The sequence below is a fragment of the Choloepus didactylus genome, chromosome 8, assembly GCF_015220235.1.
Source record: "Choloepus didactylus isolate mChoDid1 chromosome 8, mChoDid1.pri, whole genome shotgun sequence".
Lineage (NCBI taxonomy): Eukaryota > Metazoa > Chordata > Mammalia > Pilosa > Megalonychidae > Choloepus > Choloepus didactylus.
This window is the reverse complement of record NC_051314.1, coordinates 22,553,875-22,568,947: the sequence shown is the minus strand read 5'-3', so window position 1 is coordinate 22,568,947 and position 15,073 is coordinate 22,553,875. Positions and strand designations below refer to the sequence as shown.

The following is a 15,073-nucleotide window of genomic DNA, read 5'->3' as shown; positions in this document are numbered from 1 at the left end:
AATCAGTGGTCACTTTCCTTATAGCTGTCTTGGGAGGTAAGAATTCCCTAGCATAGAGCCACATGAGTTCTTTTTTATCCATGTGTACAGTGTCTATCTGTGGATTACTTAAACCAGGTATACATTCCAAGCTGATTTTTTGTCACCCACGCTGCTTGTAGAGATAGCATTTCCCCACTTAAATCTGTTAGTGTGTATTCTGAAAATCATACCAGTCTTGATATTTTTGTAGACCAACCCAAACATTTAGGAAGGTTAATTGTCATACATACATGTATGTAGTTCCAAAGCACAAATCATTAGGGATTGTTCTCATTACTGCCTTCTTTTTTTGTAGTTAATAGTTGACTCTAGTTATTGGGCAGATAGCACCAGGAAAGATTGTTTAGATTTAAGAGATTCTATTTTTGGCCTTTATTGAAAGTGAAATATTTGGTGTGTGTGAATCATAAACTGAAATAATATTGTCCAAAGGTTCCAAAAATGTAAGAAAGCGTTAAGAAATAATTCAGGAAGTAGAAAATATATAAACTGCCTATATATTATTAAATATATTTAATAACCCTAGGATTGTCAAGTTCTTTCAGCAGAGGCAGCCAGTAGATTGGAAAATCATTCATTTATTTCTGTTAAATAAGTCCTGACACAAGATTTCAGCTTACAGAATTAGATCAATTAAAAAATGTGGGGAATATAAAATTAGTTAACATAAGAAAGTCAAATTTTGTTTTTACTTCCAACATGAAGTATAACTTGGAAGGTGCTTGTCCTCTGTATGCTGGATTAAGGTATACATGAATTATTTGCAGTGTTTATTTTTATTTTGATTACTTGTGTAGAGGCACGAGTAATCCACAGTGGTTGGTAAGTTGAACAAACATTATCAATTATGACAACATGAATATTCTCTGTGATTCTAAATAAAAATGTAGTAAATATAGTTACATAATAGAACTTTTAAAGATGTGACACTTTAGTGGATCACTTGAAACCTGTGGGTTCTTTTTTTTGCCCCTCTTTAGATAGGCCCCTTTTTAGTCTCTCCTACATTTCTTCTGTTTCAGGAAGCCTTTGCTCCATGTTGGTCATGTATGTTTTACGTCATCATTGCCAAGGAGTCTATCTGGTGTGTAGAGGAGAAATTATTGATTGCCTTTGTTTTGGGATAGGTACCCCTACCATCTTGGCCTGTTTAATAACGGATCAGGCCCTACTCCAGCCATTACAATACAAAATCCTAGCAAACTCAAACCCCTATGTTTCTGTTTCTTTTTCAAAGAAGTGAAGACCCTTTACCCTTTGTCTCTAAGAAACCAGAAGGCCAGAAGTGAATGAGGACAGCTGAGTTTAGGGAAAATAGAACTGTATATTTACTCATGGTTCCCACCAACTGCTGACTTGCTTTAACCAGTTACTTCAGTTACTGTGTGCTACCAGGTCACTGCAGCAAGTGTTTTGAGGATCTTTGTTTATCTTGTGCTATAATGGCCTTCCAAATGGGAAGATCCTAAATTTGATGTGCAAATCTCATCACAGTACAGTTCTATTCCATTCCAGGCATTGGGAGTTAAACAAAGAGATGACAAAGCCGCCACTCACCCTCAAAGGCTAGTAGGAGAGACACACGTGTGAATTAATAATTAAGATAATAGGGTTTTGAATGCTAATGAAAGTACGCAGTTCTTTATACATAAGGAATTAAAAAAGCAGAGAAAAAGGAGCAGAATTAGGAAAGATTTCAGAGAGGACGTGATACCTGATCTAGGATTTGAAGCTTGTAAAAGGGATTTCTCAGGCAAATAATTAAGGACAAGGCACTCTGGGATAAAGAATCAGGAATCGCAGCTTTTTCTTCTGACTAACCAAATAACCAGTTTTTTAAAAGTACATTGTTGTTCAATTTAACTTGTACGGTCAGTTTGTTCAAACACCATAATTACATAGAACTTTGAATAGGAAGTGAGATCTGGTAGGTTTGTATAGGTTAGTGTGAAATAGTGACACATCCCAAAGTAATTTGGGCAGAGAATAAAAATATATATGCAGGGCCTCCCTGAGGAGCTGGGAGAAAATGCTGAAGTGTTGGACTTCCTCACCTGGATTCTTGCTGCTGTTCTCACAAACACTGAGGACTGGTGGTTTGGTATGCCGAGCTGTCTATCTTGGGGCTTGCCCTTATGAAGCTCATTACTGCAGAGGAGAGGCTAAACTTGCTTATAATTGGGCCTAAGAGTCTTCCCCTGAGTACATCCTTGTTGCTCAGATGTGGACTTCTCTCTCTAGCTAAGCCAACTCAGCAGGTGAATTCACTGCCCTCTCCCTACGTGGAAACTCACTCCCAGGGGTGTAAGTCTCCCTGGCAACGCAGGATATGATTCCCAGTAATGAATCTGGACCCGGCATCGTGGGATTGAGAATATCTTGACCAAAGGCAGGATGTGAAATGAAACGAAATAAAGTTTCACTGGCTGAGAGATTTCAAATGGAGTTGAGAGGTCTCTCTAGTAGACATTCTTATGCACTATGTAGATAACGTTTTTAGGTTTTAATGTGTTGGAATAGCTAGAAGTAAATACCTGAAACTATCAAACTCCAACCCAGTAGGAGCCTTGACTCTTGGAAACGATTATATAACAATGTAGATTACAAGGGGTGACAGTGTGATTGTGAAAACCTTGTGGATCGTACTCCCTTTATCCAGTGTATGGATGGATGAGTAGAAAAGGGGTACAAAAAACGAAATGAAAAATAGGGTGGGGGGGATGATTTGGGTGTTCTTTTTTACTTTTATTTTTTATTCTTATTCTTTCTGGTGTAAGGAAAAAGTTCAAAAATAGATGGGGGTGATGAATGCACAGCTATATGATGGTACTATGAACAGTTGATTGTACACCATGAATGATTGTATGGTATGTGAATATATCTCAATAAAACAATTTAATAAAAAAAATTACATTGTTAACAAAATAATGAGAACCACATGATTGTTTTTAAAACTTTTTTTGTGGAAAAATTTGAACATATACAGAGTATAGAAGAGTATTATGAACCTTAATGTACCTGTCACCTGCCTTCAACAGTTATCAATCCTTTGCTGTTCTTGTTCCATCTAAATCTCCATCCACTCTTCACCCCTTAGTTAGTTATCTTTCAATAGTTCATTCTTTTGTTTTTTTGAGGTAAAATTTATGTGCACTGAAATTTACCTCCACTCACTGATTTTTTTCTCCACTATTCTGATATTTTCACTGTGAATTAGTTTCCTTGTTCTAGACTTCATATATACAGAATCATACAGTATATACTCTTTTGTGTCCAGCATCCTTTGTTGAGAATATTGTCTTGAGAGTCATCCAAATTGTTCCTTTTTATTCCTTTTTATGTCCGTTATCTAGTTGTTCATTTCTTTTTTTTAAATGCAATTTTATTGAGATATATTCACACACCATACAATCCATCCAAAGTACAGTTAGTGGCTCACAGTGTCATCATATAGTTGTGCACTCATCACCACATTCAATTTTAGAACATATTCATTGCTCCAAAAGAAAAAGAAAAAAGAAAACCAAAAACATCCCATACCCTTTAACCCCCCTATTGTTGACCCCTAGTATTGCGGTAACTGGTGATTAAAGAGTATTAAGATATTACTGTTACCTATAGTCCATAGTTTGCAATAGGTACATTTTCCCCATATACTACTCTATAAATTTCTTGTAATAGTTATTTTTCCAGTTCATGAAAGACGTTTTTTTAATATTTGTACTGTTAATCACAGTCATTGTCCATTACAAGATTCACTGTATTATACATTCCCATTTTAACCTTTAGCTTTCATTCTGGTGACATACATGTCTGTAAACTTCCCCTTTCAACCATATTCACACACAGTTCAGCACTGTTAATTATATTCACAATAACATGCTACCATTATGATCCCTTTCCAAATGTTTAAGTTCAACCTCGTTAGAAATTCTGCACATATTAAGCAACCGCTCCGAAAGAAAAAGAAAAAAGAAAACCAAAAATATCCTGTACCTCTTAACCCCCCTATTATTGACCCCTAGTATTGCTGTAACTGTTGATTAAAGAATATGAAGATATTACTGTTATTTGTAGTCTATAGTTCAGCCTCATGCTATCTCCTAATAACCTATATTCTGTATTTTATGTCTGTGAGTTTACATATTTTAATTATTGTATGATCTCACATCAGTGAGATCATACAATATTTGTCATTTTGTGTCTGACTTATATCATTTAATGCAGTGTCCTCAAGGTTCATCCATATTGTTGCATGCTTCAGGACGTCACTCCTTCTCACTGCTGAATAATATTCCATTGTATGTATATACCACATTTTGTTTATCCATTCATCAGTTGATGGACACTCGGGATGTTTCCAACTTTTGGCAATAATGCCGAATAATGCCGCTGTGAACATTGGTGTGCAAATGTCTGTTCAAGTCCCTGCTTTCAGATCTTCTGGGTATATACCAAGTAGTGGGGTTGCCGGGTCGTAAGGCAGCTCTATACTTAGCTTTCTCAGGGACTGCCAAACCATCCTCCACAGCGGCTGCACCATTTTACATTCCCAACAGCAGTGAATAAGAGTTCCTGTTTCTCCACATCCTGTCCAACACTTGTAGTTTCCTGTTTGTCTAGTAGTGGCCATTCTAGTAGGTATGAGATGATATCTCATTGTGGTTTTGATTTGCATTAACTTAATAGCTAATGATGTTGAGTATCTTTTCATGTGCTTTTTAGCCATTTGTATTTACTCTTTGGAAAAATGTCTATTCATGTCTTTTGTCCATTTTTTAAATTGGGTTGTCTGTCTTTTTATTGTTGAGTTGTAGGATTTCTTTATATATTCTGGATATCAAACCCTTATTAGATATGTACCTTCCAAATATTTTCTCTCATTGAGTAGGCTGCCTTTTCACCCTTTTGGCAAAGTCTTTTGAAGCACAGAACTATTCAGTTTTGATGTTTATCTGTTTTTTCTTTCATTGCTTGTGCTTTGGGTATAAGGTCTAAGAAACTATACATACATATATATATATATATATAGTATCACTATATCTTGGAACTGTTTCCCTAGATTTTTCTCTAGGAGTTTTATGGTACTGGCCCTTTTATTTAGGTCTTTGATCCATTTTGAGTTGTGAGATAGGGGTCCTCTTTCATTCTTTTGGTTATGAATATACAGTTCTCCCAGCACCACTTATTGAAGAGACTGTTCTGACCAGTTGAGTAGACTTGGGAGCCTTGTCAGAAATCAGTTGACCTATTGAGGGGTCTATTTCTGAACTCTCAGTTCAACTCCATTTATCAATATATCTAGCTTTATGACAGTACCATGCTGTTTTGACCACTGTGGTTTTATAATATGCTTTAAAGTCAGGAAGCATGAGCCCTCCCATTTCATCCTTCTTTTTTCAAGATATTTTTGGCTATTCAGGGCCCCTTCCCCTTCCAAATAAATTTGATAATTGGCTTTTCCATTTCTGCAAATACACTTCTAGAATTTTGATTGGTATTGCATTGCATCTGTAGATCAATTTGGGTAGAATCGACATCTTAAGTGCATTTAGCCTTCCAGTGCATGAATACAGAATGTCTTCACATTAATTTATGTCATCTTTGATTTCTTTTAGCAATGTTTTGTAGATTGTGTATGCAGGTCCTTTACATCCTTGGTTAAGTTTATTCCTAGATATTTGACTCTTTTAGTTGCTATTGTAAATGGAATTTTTTTCCTGATTTCCTCCTCAGATTGCTCATTACTAGTGTATAGCAGTACTGATTTTTGCGTGTCGATCTCGTATCCTGCTACTTTGCTGAACTCGTTTATTAGCTCTAGTAGCTTTGTTACAGATTTTTTTAGGACTTTCTAAATATTCATGTTGTCTGCAAATAATGAAAGTTTTGTTTCTTCTTTTTTGATTTGGTTGTCTTTTATTTCTTTTTCTTGCCAAACTGCTTTAGCTAGAACTTCTAACACAGTGGTGATGACATTGGGCATCCTTGTCTTGTTCCTGATCTTAGAGGAAAACTTTCAGTCTCTTGTCATTGAGTACTATGTTAGCTGTGGGTTTTTCATATATGCCCTTAATCATGTTGAGGAAGTTTCCTTTGATTCCTACTTTTTGAAGTGTTTTTATCAAGAAAGGATGCTGGGTTTTGTCAAATGCCTTTCTGTGTCAATTGAGATGATCATGTAGTTTTTCCCTTTCAATTTGTTAATGTGGTATATTACATTCATTGATTTTCTTGTGTTGAACCACCCTTGCATACCTGTGATAAAACCTACTTGGTCCATTTCTTTTTATTGTTGAGTAGTAGTCCATTGTATGACTACACCATAGCTTATCTGTTTCCCTGTTGATGAACATTTGTTTCATTTTTTGGCTATTATGAATGAAGTTGCTGTAAACATTCCTGTACAAGTCTTTGTGTGGTTCTGTTTTCATTTCCCTTAGATACATATCTAGGATTAAAGAGCAGATGTGTGTATAACTTTACAAAGAGCTGCCAGACTTTTTACAAAGTGACTACTATTCTACACTCCCAACAGCAACGTATGAGAGTTCTGATTACTTCACATGCTTACTGGTTTTTAATGTTGTCAGTCTTTTTAGTTTTAGCCATTCTCACGTGTATGAAGGGCTATCTCACTGCAGTTAATGACAAATGATGTTGAACACTTTCATGTGCTTATTGGTTATTTGTAAATCTTTCCTTGTGAAGTCTCAGTTCAAGTCATTTGCTTATTTTTCTTGTTGGGTTATTCATCTTTCTATTACTGAATTCCATATTTTTAAATATATCCTGGTTATAAATCCTTAGTCAGACTTATATATCAGGAATATTTTCCCTGTTCACTTTCTTAACTGTGCATTTTGGTGAGCAGTTTTAAATTTTTACAAAATCTAATTCTCAGGAGGTTTTTTGTTTGTTTGTCTTTTTTTTTTTTTTTTTTTTTTTTAAAAAACAAATTGTACTTTCGATTGTTTACAGTACCATTACATAGTTGTACATTCATCACCTAAATCAATCCCTGACACCTTCATTAGCACACACACAAAAATAACAAGAATAATAATTAGAGTGAAAAAAAGCAATTGAAGTAAAAAAGAACACTGGGTACCTTTGTCTGTTTGTTTGCTTCCCCTACTTTTCTACACATCGATCCATAAACTAGACAAAGTGGAGTTTGGTCCTTATGGCATTCCCAATCCCACTGTCACCCCTCATAAGCTACATTTTTATACAACTGTCTTCGAGATTCATGGGTTCTGGGTTGTAGTTTAATAGTTTCAGGTATCCACCACCAGCTACCCCAATTCTTTAGAACCTAAAAAAGGTTGTCTAAAGTGTGCGTAAGAGTGCCCACCAGAGTGATCTCTCGGCTCGTTTTGGAATCTCTCTGCCACTGAAGCTTATTTCATTTCCTTTCACATCCCCCTTTTGGTCAAGAAGATGTTCTCCATCCCACGATGCCGGGTCTACATTCCTCCCCGGGAGTCATATTCCACGTTGCCAGGGAGATTCACTTCCCTGGGTGTCTGATCCCACGTAGGGGGGAGGGCAGTGATTTCACCTTTCAAGTTGGCTTAGCCAGAGAGAGAGGGCCACATCTGAGCAACAAAGAGGCATTCAGGAGGAGACTCTTAGGCACAAATACAGGGAGGCCTAGCCTCTCCTTTGCAGCAACCGTCTTCCCAAGGGTAAAACTTATGGTAGAGGGCTCAACCCATCAAACCACCAGTCCCCTATGTCTGTGGTCATGTTAGCAACCATGGAGGTGGGGTAGGCGAATACCCCTGCATTCTCCACAGGCTCCTCAAGGGGGCACTACATCTTTTTTTTTTTTTTTTCCTTGTTTGTCTTTTTTCTTTTTTCTTTTTTTTTTTTTTTTTAACTTTCCCTTCTTTTTTCAAATCAACTGTATGAAAAAAAAAGTTAAAAAGAAAACAAACATACAATACAAGAACATTTCAAAGAGACCATAGCAAGGGAGTAAGAAAAAGACAACTAACCTAAGATAACTGCTTAACTTCCAACATGTTCCTACTTTACCCCAAGAAAGTTACATACTATAGCAACATTTCAGTGAACTTGTTCCTACTACATCCATCAGAAATTAACAGACCATAGTCATTTCTGGGCATCCCCAGAACGTTAAATAGCTTATCTGTTCTTCTTGGATTATTGTTCCCCCTTCCTTAATTGCTCTCTACTGCTAGTTCCCCTACATTCTACATTATAAACCATTTGTTTTACATTTTTCAAAGTTCACATTAGTGGTAGCATATAATATTTCTCTTTTTGTGCCTGGCTTATTTCGCTCAGCATTATGTCTTCAAGGTTCATCCATGTTGTCATATGTTTCACCAGATCGTTCCTTCTTACTGCCGCGTAGTATTCCATCGTGTGTATATACCACATTTTATTTATCCACTCATCTGTTGAAGGACATTTGGGTTGTTTCCATCTCTTGGCAATTGTGAATAATGCTGCTATGAACATTGGCGTGCAGATATCTGTTCGTGTCACTGCTTTCCGATCTTCCGGGTATATACCGAGAAGTGCAATCGCTGGATCGAATGGTAGCTCTATCTCTAGTTTTCTAAGGAACTGCCAGACTGACTTCCAGAGTGGCTGAACCATTATACAGTCCCACCAACAATGAATAAGAGTTCCAATTTCTCCACATCCCCTCCAGCATTTGTAGTTTCCTGTTTGTTTAATGGCAGCCATTCTAACCGGTGTTAGATGGTATCTCATTGTGGTCTTAATTTGCATCTCTCTAATAGCTAGTGAAGCTGAACATTTTTTCATGTGTTTCTTGGCCATTTGTATTTCCTCTTCAGAGAACTGTCTTTTCATATCTTTTGCCCATTTTATAATTGGGCTGTCTGTACTATTGTCATTGAGTTGTAGGATTTCTTTGTATATGCAAGAAATCAGTCTTTTGTCAGATACATGGTTTCCAAAAATTTTTTCCCATTGAGTTGGCTGCCTCTTTACCTTTTTGAGAAATTCCTTTGAGGTGCAGAAACTTCTAAGCTTGAGGAGTTCCCATTTATCTATTTTCTCTTTTGTTGCTTGTGCTTTGGGTGTAAAGTCTAGGAAGTGGCCTCCTAATACAAGGTCTTGAAGATGTTTTCCTACATTATCTTCTAGGAGTTTAATGGTACTTTCTTTTATATTGAGATCTTTGGTCCATTTTGAGTTAATTTTTGTGTAGGGGGTGAGGTAGGGGTCCTCTTTCATTCTTTTGGATATGGATATCCAACTCTCCCAGCCCCATTTGTTGAAAAGACCATTCTGGCTCAGTTCGGTGACTTTGGGGGCCTTATCAAAGATCAGTCGGCCATAGATCTGAGGGTCTATCTCTGAATTCTCAATTCGATTCCATTGATCTATATGTCTATCTTTGTGCCAGTACCATGCTGTTTTGGCAACTGTGGCTTTATAATAAGCTTCAAAGTCAGGGAGTGTAAGTCCTCCCACTTCGTTTTTCTTTTTTAGAGTGTCTTTAGCAATTCGAGGCATCTTCCCTTTCCAAATAAATTTGATAACTAGCTTTTCCAAGTCTGCAAAGTAGGTTGTTGGAATTTTGATTGGGATTGCATTGAATCTGTAGATGAGTTTGGGTAGAATTGACATCTTAATGACATTTAGCCTTCCTATCCATGAACATGGAATATTTTTCCATCTTTTAAGGTCCCCTTCTATTTCTTTTAGTAGAGTTATGTAGTTTTCTTTGTATAGGTCTTTTACATCTTTGGTTAAGTTTATTCCTAGGTACTTGATTTTTTTAGTTGCTATTGAAAATGGTATCTTTTTCTTGAGTGTCTCTTCAGTTTGTTCATTTCTAGCATATAGAAACATTACTGACTTATGTGCATTAATCTTGTATCCCGCTACTTTGCTAAATTTGTTTATTAGCTCTAGTAGGTGTATCGTCGATTTCTCAGGGTTTTCTAGATATAAGATCATATCATCTGCAAACAATGACAGTTTTACTTCTTCTTTTCCAATTTGGATGCCTTTTATTTCTTTGTCTTGCCGGATTGCCCTGGCTAGCACTTCCAGCACAATGTTGAATAACAGTGGTGACAGCGGGCATCCTTGTCTTGTTCCTGATCTTAGAGGGAAGGCTTTCAGTCTCTCACCATTGAGTACTATGCTGGCTGTGGGTTTTTCATATATGCTCTTTATCATGTTGAGGAAGTTTCCTTCAATTCCTACCTTTTGAAGTGTTTTTATCAAAAACGGATGTTGGATTTTGTCAAATGCTTTTTCAGCATCTATTGAGATGATCAATTGATTTTTCCCTTTCGAGTTTTTAATGTGTTGTAATACATTGATTGTTTTTCTTATGTTGAACCATCCTTGCATGCCTGGAATGAACCCCACTTGGTCATGGTGTATGATTTTTTTAATGTGTCTTTGGATTCGATTTGCAAGTATTTTGTTGAGGATTTTTGCATCTATATTCATTAGGGAGATTGGCCGGTAGTTTTCCTTTTTTGTAGCATCTTTGCCTGGTTTTGGTATTAGATTGATGTTAGCTTCATAAAATGAGTTAGGTAGTGTTCCATTTTTTTCAATGTTTTGAAAGAGTTTGAGTAAGATTGGTGTCAGTTCTTTCTGGAAAGTTTGGTAGAATTCCCCTGTGAAGCCATCTGGCCCTGGGCATTTATTTGTGGGAAGATTTTTGATGACTGATTGGATCTCTTTGCTTGTGATGGGTTGGCTGAGGTCTTCTATTTCTTCTCTGGTCAGTCTAGGTTGTTCATATGTTTCCAGGAAATTGTCCATTTCCTCTACATTATCCAGTTTGTTGCCATACAGTTGTTCATAGTATCCTCTTATAATTTTTTTAATTTCTTCAGGATCTGCAGTTATGTCACCTTTTTCATTCATTATTTTGTTTATATGGGTCTTCTCTCTTTTTGATTTTGTCAGTCTAGCTAGGGGCTTGTCAATCTTGTTGATCTTCTCAAAGAACCAACTTTTGGTGATATTTATCCTTTCTATTGTTTTTTTGTTCTCTATGTCATTTATTTCTGCTTTAATCCTTGTTATTTCTTTTCTTGTATTTGGTTTAGGATTGGTTTGCTGTTCATTTTCTAGCTTCTTCAGTTGATCCATTAGTTCTTTGATTTTGGCTCTTTCTTCCTTTTTAATATATGCGTTTAGTGCTATAAATTTCCCCCTTAGCACTGCTTTTGCTGCATCCCATAGGTTTTGGTATGTTGTGTTCTCATTTTCATTCGTCTCTATATATTTAGCAATTTCTCTTGCTATTTCTTCTTTAACCCACTGATTGTTTAGGAGTGTGTTGTTTAACCTCCAGGTATTTGTGAATTTTCTAAGTCTCTGATGGTTATTGACATCTAATTGTATTCCATTGTGGTCAGAGAATGTGCTTTGAATAATTTCAATCTTTTTAAATTTATTGAGGCTTGTTTTATGTCCCAGCATATGATCTATTCTGGAGAAAGTTCCGTGAGCACTAGAAAAGTATGTGTATCCTGGTGATTTGGGATGTAATGTCCTGTAGATGTCTGTTAAATCTAATTCATTTATCAGATTGTTTAGGTTTTCAATTTCCTTATTGGTCTTCTGTCTGGTTGATCTATCTATAGGAGAGAGTGATGTGTTGAAGTCTCCCACAATTATTGTGGAAACATCAATTGCTTCCTTTAGTTTTGCCAATGTTTCTCTCATGTATTTTGTGGCACCTTGATTGGGTGCATAGACATTTACGATTGTTATTTCTTCTTGCTGAATTGCCCCTTTTATTAGTATGTAGTGGCCTTCTTTGTCTCTCAAAACATCCCTGCATTTGAAGTCTATTTTATCTGAGATTAATATTGCTACACCTGCTTTCTTTTGGCTGTAGCTTGCATGAAATATTTTTTTCCATCCTTTCACTTTCAGTTTCTTTGTGTCCCTGTGTCTAAGATGAGTCTCTTGTATGCAACATATTGATGGTTCATTTTTTTTGATCCATTCTGCGAATCTATATCTTTTAATTGGGGAGTTTAATCCATTTACATTCAACGTTAAAACCGTGAAGGCATTTCTTGAATCGGCCATCTTATCCTTTGGATTATGTTTGCCATATTTTTCCCTCTCTCTATTAATATCCTTTATTGTACCCATACCGAATCTCTTTAGTACTGAACCTTTCTCCAAGTCTCTCTGTCCTGTCTTTGTTTGTCTGTCTGTAGGGCTCCCTTTAGTATCTCCAGTAGGGCAGGTCTCTTGTTAGCAAATTCTCTCAGCATTTCTTTGTCTGTGAAAAATTTAAGCTCTCCCTCAAATTTGAAGGAGAGCTTTGCTGGATAAAGTATTCCTGGCTGGAAATTCCTCTCACTCAGAATTTTAAATATATCGTGCCACTGCCTTCTCGCCTCCATGGTGGCTGCTGAGTAGTCACTACTTAGTCTTATGCTGTTTCCTTTGTATGTGGTGAATTGCTTTTCTCTTGCTGCTTTCAGAACTTGCTCCTTCTCTTCTATGTTTGCCAGTGTGATCAGTATATGTCTCGGAGTGGGTTTATTTGGATTTATTCTATTTGGAGTTCGCTGAGCATTTATGATTTGTGTATTTATGTTGTTTAGAAGATTTGGGAAGTTTTCCCCAACAATTTCTTTGAATACTCTTCCTAGACCTTTACCCTTTTCTTCCCCTTCTGGGACACCAATGAGTCTTATATTCGGACGTTTCATATTATCTATCATATCCCTGAGGTCCATTTCGAGTTTTTCAATTTTTTTCCCCATTCTTTCTTTTATGCTTTCATTTTCCATTCTGTCATCTTCCAGGTCACTGATTCGTTGTTCAACTTCCTCTAGTCTTGTACTATGAGTGTCCAGAATCTTTTTAATTTGGTCAACAGTTTCTTTAATTTCCATAAGATCATCCATTTTTTTATTTAGTCTTGCAATGTCTTCTTTATGCTCTTCTAGGGTCTTCTTGATTTCCTTCATATCCCGTACTAGGGTCTCATTGTTCATCTTTAGTTCTTTGAGTAGCTGCTCTAGGTGTGTCTCTTCTGGTCTTTTGATTTGGGTGCTTGGGCTTGGGTTATCCATATCGTCTGGTTTTTTCATATGCTTTATAATTTTCTGTTGTTTTTGGCCTCGTGGCATTTGCTGACCTTGATAGGGTTCTTTTAGGGTTTGTAGACCAGTTGAAGTCCTTATCTCTAATTTATCAGAGCTAGAGCTTCGTGGAGTACACTTTCTCTAACTAACCAGCAGGTGGCGTCCACGAGCCACCTGTTCTCCACAAGCCAGATCTCCCCTGCTTAGCCTTTTTGGTGAGTGGGGGAGTGAGTCTTGTGGGGCCCAATTGGTGTCCCAAGCTTGCGTGTGTAGTTGGTGTTGCCTGCCCTGTATGTGGGGCGTGTTTCTGGGCAGTCGGGGAGGGGGCGTGGCCCTAACAATCAAATCTCCCTGATGATCCTAGAGTTTTAAAGCTACTGCAATAGTCTAATCCTTCAGTTCAGTCCTGCCACAGTTTGTCTCTGCCACTGACCCACAAGTCTTTGGTATTGGCGTATGGCTCCTGAGACTTGCAAGTGGGCCCCTCTTCCAGGCTGTGCACCCCAGGTCCTCTGTTGAGGGATGACTGTGCTATGTCACAGGTGAGTGCCGTCCCCCCAGGGCAGTTCTGGGCTGCTGGGCTGTGTTGGGAGGCTCCCAGTCTGCTCAAATGATGGCTGAATGGGGCTCTGTTAATTCACACTGCTCCCCCTTCCCAGCTCTGGGACATTCAGCTGAGGTTGCAGGGAAGGCTAATGTCCACGCCCAGTTTTGTGGTGTGTGCCTGTTATTTGAAGCACTTCCGTCACACTGGGTTGTCTGGGGCAGCTCTGGGCTATGGGGCTGGCGATGGGCAGGAGTGTTTCCTGTCCACCAGGATGGTGGCTGTGAGCGGACACCCCCCTTTTCTTGGGAAGTTGTGTTGTTTAGTGAATTTTCTCAGCCACTGGATTATTGCCTTTTGTCTCAGAGCTCTCTTAGTTCTGCTCTTGACTTGACGTGCCCAAATTTCAATTCTTTGAAGCTTTCTGTATTGAGCTTCTTAGAGTAATTGTTTTAGAAAAAGCAAAAAGGATTTAAAAAAAAAAAAAAAAAAAAACGGCCCTCCTCAGAGATCTAATGGGTTATTGAAATGCTAATAGACAAAGCAACCAGGGCCATTAAGGAAAAGTGCCCAGGGCAGAGAGATCAGCCTTGCTTCGGGATTTGCATATGCGCCTCAAGGCCTGATCTCCGCCCTTCCCCTTTCTGTGTTCACCAGAACTCCAAAAATCCTCTGCTTTTATTTTGGAGTTTTTCGTGTTGTTTTTTTTCTATGCCTGTCTCCTCTCTGCTGGGTTGGCTGCTCTCAGAGTCTCTGGTGTCTGGCCTCAGTCTGTCTATGGTTGGAGTTTGAATCAGTAGAATGAGTTTCCGATGAGAGCAGCCACTGCAATTCTCCCTTCTCCTTCCCGGAGCTGACAGCCCCTCCTCCCCCGGGACTGAGCCTGGCAGGGAGGGGCGCGGGTCCCCTGGCCGCAAAAACTTACAGATTTCGCTGATCTCAGCAGTTCCACGTTTTCATGAGTGTTGTATGAAGTATGCCCAAAGACAGATTGCTCTGTGGTGTCCAGTCCACGCAGTTCCTGGCTTTTTACCTACTTTCCTGGAGGAGTAACTAAAACATACAGCTCACCAGTCCGCCATCTTGCCCCGCCTCTCTCGTTTGTTTGTCTTTTGTGGTTATTATTTTCTTTGTCCTGCTTAAAGAAATCATTGCCTGCTCCGCAATTGGGAATATATTCTCCTATGTTTTCTTCTAGAAGCTTTTTGTTTTAGTTTTTATGTTTAGGTGTAAAAGCCATCTTACACTAATTTTTCTATTTGGTATGAGGTAGGGGTAAAGGTTAATTTTTTTACTTAACAGCTTTCTAGTTATTTTAACACCATTTGTTGAAAAGACTTTTCTTTCCCAATTGGATTGCTTTAGCACTTTTGTCAAAAACCAGTTGGCCTTTTAA

At 37.9% G+C, this 15,073-nt stretch overlaps 1 protein-coding gene across 1 annotated transcript in view; it reads left to right on the top strand.

Moving 5' to 3' along the window:
• The window catches only part of POLR3B (RNA polymerase III subunit B), a 161,656-nt gene that overhangs the window by 33,790 nt on the left and 112,793 nt on the right, over positions 1-15,073 (top strand). The window lies entirely within an intron of this gene.